The sequence below is a fragment of the Aedes aegypti genome, chromosome 1 (assembly GCF_002204515.2).
Source record: "Aedes aegypti strain LVP_AGWG chromosome 1, AaegL5.0 Primary Assembly, whole genome shotgun sequence".
Lineage (NCBI taxonomy): Eukaryota > Metazoa > Arthropoda > Insecta > Diptera > Culicidae > Aedes > Aedes aegypti.
In genome coordinates, this window is record NC_035107.1 from 112,747,985 (window position 1) to 112,756,532 (window position 8,548).

The 8,548-nt window shown below is 36.5% G+C and overlaps 1 protein-coding gene across 6 annotated transcripts in view; it reads right to left on the reverse strand.

Annotated features, from left to right (window-relative positions):
• LOC5571572 (breast carcinoma-amplified sequence 3 homolog) overlaps positions 1-8,000 on the reverse strand; it is a 68,031-nt gene extending 60,031 nt beyond the window's left edge. For 3 of the 6 annotated variants that reach the window (XM_021845623.1, XM_021845613.1, XM_021845619.1), the window contains exon 1: positions 3,469-4,057. The gene's annotated coding sequence lies outside the window, so the exon portion shown is untranslated. Of the gene's footprint in view, positions 1-3,468; positions 4,058-7,359 lie in introns of those variants that run through there. The other 3 variants (XM_021845626.1, XM_021845604.1, XM_001653659.2) reach the window with 3 other exon arrangements.
• Between the last annotated feature and the right edge of the window lie 548 nt (positions 8,001-8,548).

Here is an 8,548-nt window from a genome sequence, read left to right on the forward strand (position 1 = left end):
GTCAGAGGTTAGGAGAAAAAATCACTCGCTGCACTGAAACAAGCGTTGAAGTAATGAGAACCATGGACAAGTTCTTAAATTTACCATTCCAATCACGATTAAGCGATCAAGTACGCTTTTTGTTTGCGTTTTGGTCCCTCTCAATCCAACCGCATCGAAAGCCAAGCGGTAAGCGTTCGCGCTTGACAATCGTAAGATCCTCGGTTCGATTCTGGCTTGCTGCCAGTTTTTAACCATGATATAGTAATTTTTACTGTCGAAATGGTACCACGGTAAAATTGAATGCACATAATATTTGAAATAAATACAAATTTAGTCTGCACAAATCAAGTGGCGTTACGTATTTAATATAACCCTCTTATATAGTATTTTCAACTGCAACGCTGTTCTCAGTGTGCTTAAATGCTGAGCAATGAATAATCCTAATTTTCAAATGTGCATAAGTTTTGTTTGCCTTTTTGGCTTCAAGAGGTTGGATATGCACATTCATTTTGCACCTGGTATCAGAAGGCCGGCTCCAAAGGCACGTTCCCCACCAGTTTGAGATTTGTGCCATCACCATATTTGAGCCTATTTCATCATCTACCCGATGGGAGAGGAAGGGGAAGGGAAAGATGGGAGGAAATAGGAGTGAGTCCCTTGAAGAGGGAAGATCGCATAAGCGAAATGAGAGCATGTAGCTCCATACCACAATGGGTTCGAACAGCGCCCTAAAAAGGGCACTGCAAAACGCATGAGCGCAAAGAGAGCCTATAGCTCATTACCACAGCGGGTTAAGAAAAACAGAATGTCCTGAAGATTCAGGCTTCTAAATTCAGTTTCACTTAATAAGTGTTTACCAAGTAATTGGAATCGCATTTGCGAAAAAACTGGACAGTTACATATCAGGTGATCCGAAGTTCCATAATCGGAGTCACAACTATCACACAGAAATGAGTCAGCACGCTGAATATTTGCCATGTGATAGTTGAGTCGGCAGTGGCCTGTCAACGCTCTGACCAAGAGACTGCAATTCTGCTTTGACAGATTTGTTAAATACTTCGCCACCCTTGGAGATGGCTCAGTAATGTACAATTTTGTTTGACGACATGACTCCAAACTTTTCCAATATTGCTTGTGCTGAGTTGCCGCCCAAGAGTTTATCTGAAGCTTCACCCAGCACTTCGAAATTGGAATAGCCGGCTCAGGGCCAATGAAGTCATGCGATGCTCCATCGCGAGCTAGCTCATCAGCCAATTCATTTCCAGCGATGGAAGAATGGCCAGGTACCCATACAAGGTTTACAGAGTTGACTGAATTCAGTTCCTCAATTTGAGTTCGACATGCGATAACAAGCTTCGACCTTGAGTTGGCCGAAACGAGAGCCTTTATAGCAGCCTGACCAGATGAACAGAAGTATATGACTTTACCCATTACGCGCTGTTGAAGTGCTGATTGCACTCCACACATAAGAGCAAATATTTCCGCCTGAAAAACGGTGCAGTTTCTACCAAGTGAGTAAAACTGATTCAGCCTTAGTTCACGATAATATACTCCTGCACCAGCTCTACCTTCAAATTTAGTCTGCACAAATCAAGTGGCGTTATGTATTTAATTTAACTCTCTAATATAGTATTTTCAACTGCAACGCTATTCTCAGTGTGCTGAAATGCTGAGCAATGAATAATCCTAATTTTCAAATGTGCATAAGTTTTGTTTGCCTTTTTGGCTTCAAGAGGTTGGATATTCACATTCATTTTGCACCTGAATTCAACCAATCCAAAATTTGAAACTGCATCCTGGTTTATAAGTCTGTTAAAAATGTTGTTCAAACCGAATTGGAAAAATAAAATTGTTTCCTGCTTTTAATCTCCTTTGTAGTTATTATTTGTATATCATTCGAGATTTATGAGACTGGGTAAAATCGTCATCTTGGCAAAATAAAGCAAAATTTTTTTCAATGGGAGTAATATAGGGTATCAATCGATTTGGGACACTTTGGAGGTTATTATATACCTCTGTATGAAAGTACACTACTACATATAATCGATTCATAAATATTATGGAAACAAGCATTATAAAGCTATAAGATTTATTAGATGATCTATAGATGTAAATGCTATAAGATCTATTAGATCTAATAAGAAGGGACCATGGCCACCCTCAAGTCTGATGGCCATTAACGCCTATATCCTTATGACCTCTCGCCTCACCTTACTATACGGTATCAACTGCGCGTGCAGCAAGCAGAACAGCATTTTTCGACAAGCAATTTCCAGGTCTGGATATTTAAAATTTCAGACGTGTTCAGTGACGTGTGTAGGCATTCGTAAAATAATAACGTAACAATCCCCACCCATTCAAAAATCCAAACTTTTCCAGTTCCAGAGTTTTCACTTTACTTTGCTTGAATTAACATATCAAAATTTAAATTAACAAAAGAATTACTATTGAGAAAAAATGCTATACTCGTCATATGAATAAAATATAAACAATCTACAGTGAATGAACATAGAATTAATTCTGACGATAACTGTTGAATTATAAACGGCTAAAATATTAATAAAAAAAACATCCGTTTTGGTGGTAAAAGTACTTCAATGAAAAGTATATACAGTTTTTGGATCATCAGGAGTATGTTGTTATATGTCATATATATTGTTATATATGGTCATACAACACCAAGATTGCGTATGAACGAACACAATCCTATATCCCAAGATACTAGAAAATCCAGGAAACGGGAATTCCTGAATTTTAAATTCTACGCAGCAATCTCTTGTAATATTCCGCTGCTGAATTCTATTCCGCTGTACGATGCCTATACTTTTCCACTGATACCATTCCCAGCCGAAGGTTCAGGAATAGTTCGTTGTTCCATACAAGGCACGTGCCCCAAACCTCTAGCCACCATACCAGCGTGCCAAGATGGTGTGGGAGAAGATGTCGTCCAACAAGCAAGGACGGATGTGGGGCGTCCAGCAAACAACAGTTTAGTCAATGTTTTGCTTATAATCTATACCAAACAGTATGTATACAAAACACTGTTTTGCACCGATCCGATGAGGTTAGTGGTGGTAAGTACGAGTCTGCTTTTTTCCACCAACACATGCTTCCTATTCCGCTGTGTTGGTTCCATGACTGACAAGCAGAAAAACGACTTAAAAAACAGCCCGAGCTGAAGGACAAAGAGACGATAGGTTGTGTAGACCCAGCAGAAGCGAGAATTTGGGCAGCTTTTCCGCCCAGTTTTCCCTTTAGGCCATCTAGGCTTTCCAATCCGGGGCACTTGTTCGCCATAGCCAGTAAGTCAGACTTCCTCCATTGGTAGAAAATTAAATATACGTGGAATGGTCTCTTCCCTCGGTTGAAGTGGAATTTTCAGTCCTCTTGCGCGAGAGGCCATTTTTGTGCAAATTCTCGATTCACCTAAAGCTATCGTAATAATGCTAAAAATAGTAGTACAAATTTGACAAAATTGATACTCACTGTTACTGCGAACTCAATATTCATATTTTTTCTCTGTTGTTTTGTAGGAAAAAGCAGTGAAAAAAGATGAAATTGATCAAAACAAAAACTGCGTCATCGTTTTTGTACAAGTTGATTTTTCCTCGATACGAAAAGTTGGTCACTCCTCCTGGTTTTCGGACGTTCGTAGGTTACCACTTTGAAAACACTTCTCAGGCACTTTTCTCCACTGGAAAAACTTTGACGAGCACAAATTTTCCAGAAAAATCCAAGTAGACAACAATGGCGTTCTGATTTTCTCCGCTAATCCACTTTTCTTTCAGTCAAGGGCACCTCCCTTGATTCGCGAATCCCAGAACACTCACTCGAATCCTCGTAAAACCTCCACTTCCTGTGTGCCTTGTGCGCCGCACCCAATAGCTTCCGGAATGGATCCCTTTTCCTTGTTCCAAGACGCCCACGGAAGTGCCTTCACAGTAGTAGCCTTTGAACTGATTTTTCTTCTCCTATTGGATATCTGGACTGGACACAAAAGACAAGAGCTGTGAACGAAAACTCCTTTGCTGCTCTGTGGAACAAAAGCCTCTAACAGCCTTCTGACTACAGTCACTTGCTCTTTGCTGATTTTCCAACGATTCCTGGCCAATGATAGCTGAGTCTCTCACTCTCTGCACGTACACAAGCATACACCTTCACAATCTCTCTCAATTTAGTTCTGTTTACGCATTGAATCACTCTTGTATGTTGCGTCTATAATCGATTTCTGAGTGATTATCTCGATACAAACTCATTCTGTATGCTTTTCTAGCACAGCGTACATACACAACTAGCCATGAATACGTCAGTTACCATTGAAGACAACGGTATGTACAAATACAGATTTAGCTAAACAAAATTTAAAATTTACATAAAACTTACTTTAATGCTAAATTAAAATGTTGCATTACCTGATGATAATGTCGAATAAAAGAATTATGATAAAATATTTCATTACCTGATGATAACTCCTTTATCGACAACATCATGTTTTACTACAACAAAGTATACAAATTGAGATAACTTCGTTGTGTTTCAATATTTCAATTAATTCTTCTATTTTCAGAAGTTCTACGATTTTGATCGTTGGAAACTTGATTTCGAAAATATTCTGATGTACTTTGGGGGATCGACACTTCACATATAAAATTTATTATTTCCCCATTGACCAATTTATTGAAAAAAAATGGAGCAACCAATGTGAAGTATTAAGTAGCTTTAAGGTGAAGATGAATCGAAGCCAAACTTTAAATTGTCAAGAGCACGGATCTGGAGAACCAAACATCCGTTTGAGCTGTAAACCTAATCGATTGGTCACCACCAGCTAGTGACCAATCGATTAAGTTCTTCGACGGATGTTTGGTTCTCCAGATCCGTGCTCTTGAAAATTTGCAATTTGGATTCGATTCATCTTCACCTTAACAAAACATACAAACCAGTTTCTATTCAGAACTGCAAACTATTTACTAATATTAAATTCATTGGATTATCCAATCTTTTATTCGATAGTAAACTAAACATATTAACCAAACAAGTATCATTATATGCTTATATTTGAAAAATATTCAAAAAATATTAATGTATCTTGTGTGCGATAACTGAACTTTTGATAAATATCTAAGACTGTCAAATGATCTTATGATGAAAATAACCAAAACCGTTTTACAAATGTTCAAAACCAGTTTTTTGCTCAAAATTGGAACAATGTTCAAAATAATCTATCATTGCACTACACTTGCTATCTGTAATGCGATGATAGATTTTCATGATGATTTCATTGAATTTGAACGAAAAATCTGGTTTTTTATTGTTGATGATTGCTGACGATTGAATGATGAATTTTTGAGCGCTGCTCGAGAGCATTTGGAAAAAAATCGAATGAAGTTCTCTAAGAAACACCCATTAACATCTAGGCTTTAGACAATAATTAGGTCAACTACTATAGATTTAAAATATAATTTTAAAAAATATCACATCAAATATCCATTCTAAAAGAAAATTGAGGAAATGTTCAAAACAAAACCAGAATCCAGAAATTCATTTCAGATCAATCCAACATTATATCTCAAGCAATCTCATCATGCAAACATGTTCATCGAATGTTTCCTCCATCACCCGTACAATGTTTCTAAACAACTCCGAACCAAACCTGATTTATTTATTTATTTATTTATTTATTATCGTCAATCAAAGTAGACTACATGTTAACACTTAAATCTATAAACTGCTATATCTTACAGAGTTAAAGTATATTCTTAGGTTACTACGCGACATTGTTAAGTCTATTGTTTCGCAATGTTGATTATATAAACTCATCATTCGGTTTAGAGGAGAAAATTTTGCATAATTAGTACGACGGTGATTAATAAAAAACAAGTTACGATTCCTCAATTGCCGGGAAGGAGTATAAAAATTTAAACTGTTTAATAGGTTAGGAGAATCAATACGATGCGAAACAATATCGTTCACGAATGAAACCATAGCGAATTCGCGGCGCTTTTTCAATGTCTGAATATCAATGAGCATGCATCTTGATTCATAAGATGGAAGAGGGAAGGATGTCCAACCCAATTTACGAAGAGCATATAACAGAAATTGCTTTTGAACTGATTCAAGACGTTCTTCATGCGTCTTCATAAAAGGAGACCATACAATACTACAATACTCTAATATAGACCTCACGTAAGCGACGTACAAAGTTTTAATAGTGTATGGATCATTAAAGTTAGAACCAAAGCGTTTGATAAAACCAAGCATATTTGTTGCTTTATGTATAATGGTGTTGTAATGATCGATAAAAGTGAGTTTTGAGTCTAAAATTACGCCTAAATCTCTGACCCTATCGCATTTTTCAACGATTTGATTTCCTAAAACTACAGTTGTTTCTTCTGTGTTTCGCTTTCTGCTAAAAGTAATTAAATTACATTTTTTAACATTTAACTGAAGTAGGCTTTTACTACACCATTCATCAAAAATAGATATTTCACTCAGATAGATGTCAATGTCGTTAGCATACATGATTTCCATGAATAACTTCATATCGTCGGCATAGATAAGAATATTTATATGCTTAAGAATGTAGGAAATATCATTTACATATAATATGAAAAGAAGATTGGCCTTTGTTTATCAAAATCAAAGAGATCTAGAAAGATTCGCGAATTAGGCGAAACTGACAAAATGTACACAATTCAGGAAACTATAGCGGTGAAATTGTAGCTTGATTGTCTATTCACTGCACTTGAACTTTTCCCCTTTCGATAATTTAACTATTCAAAAAACTCAAATTTGTAGAAGACGAAACTTCACCTCATGCAAAACCACACACTGTATTGATTACGCCTGTGTTTTTGTTTATCAAAGTGATGGGCGCATCTGAAATCGAAATCAAAACACGGCGAGAGTAAACGGCGACACTGCAAACAAAACATAAACAAGGCGTACATGGCGGGCTTAATTGAAACCAGAATGAAAACACGGCGCCAAAGTAATAGGCGACACTGAAAATAATATCGATTACAGGCTCATAACATTGGGCGATACTGGCATTCTTGAGTGCGTTTAAGGCGAAACTTTATAATATTTTTTTTATTACGAAATAGCTAGGACAATTGAAGGAGATGTGTGTGGTATTGATGGGGATTTTGGAACTAGGTTTATGAAATGTGTATTAAAGTGAAATAGTTAAAGTTGGAGTATATTTTCTCCAATTGGGATTAAAAATAGCACATAAAAATTTCATTGGTTATTTTCTCATTGTTATTGATTTGTCAGATAGGCCCTTATCGCGAATCCCTCTCGAGATGCACAGCAAAAGAGCAAGCGTCTGTTTACGTTTTCTATCTCACATAATGAGACACACACACAAACACATACTTGAAAATTATTTTGTTGTTGTTTTGAATTTACGACTGCGTACGTATTTTTGTTGTTGCGAATCTCTCCCTGATTTCTCTCGTAGAATTGCACTTATAAGTTTCCGAGAACTACAACTATCACTTCTCTTTCCTTGCGCCTCTTTATCAATCGCCCTTTTTCACCTTCTTCGTATTTTAACTACACCCACATCGGAATCGTCCAATAACACTCGAAAGTTGTTTGGATTTCAGACTTAGATTATTCTATTATGTGTTACCTATTTCAAGGGTCAAGTTTTTCACTTCACATAAAACAGTCACTCTTACTATGCGTAGTACGCACACTTATTTTCCTTTGTTTTTGGGGAAAATCACCTTTTTAGTCACTTTACACCGTGCTAATAATGTTCGACAGGTTTGATTTGCAAAATTTCTACTAGTGCGTAGCAGCTTTCGCAGCTGTACTTAAATTTGGATATACTGCGCGGTTTCCTATTATTAATACTTAATGGAATAACAATATCTTGAATTTCTAATTATCTAACTATGGACGAATGCATAAAGTTGTTAATCAGCTTCTTGAAATTGAATTATTATAATTGATTCTTGTAAGAAAAAAACGAATGGTCTTTACAGATTGGCTTTCTGATTGCGTCTGATGCCTGAACGTACTCAATAATGGATACGAACCATTTGGCGTATGCTATACGTATCTTTTTCTCTACGTATAAGTTTCTCTCTGTAGAGAAACTCATCTCTCTGAGTGCAACAGCACAAGCTTCATACGCACTCAAATCGCAGGAATATGACTGTAAACAAATTGTGAGTGATTTTCAAACAAGACAAAATAGAGTCTTACTCGTACGTATTATTAACATTATTCGGATGAAAAGCGGAATTTTCATAACATGAATATAAATATAATAAAGAATAAGAGAAAGAATCATTCCAAACATTACATTCATTTCTTATATCTAGGTGTTCTGTGTTATTAGACAACACTATCATCCTAATTTGGTAAAACAAATTTAAGATGGTATTGCTGTGTGCATTTGAAATTCAAATATCAAATGCGGGAATACCAAACGAGATTTTTCACAAGGAAGACGAAGTCAATGATAGCTTTTCTGTGCTAGATTGGCGGTGATATGGATCACGGTTGCTAGGTGTCCTTTGATTAGTTTGTGTTACCGCATTTGGAACGCATT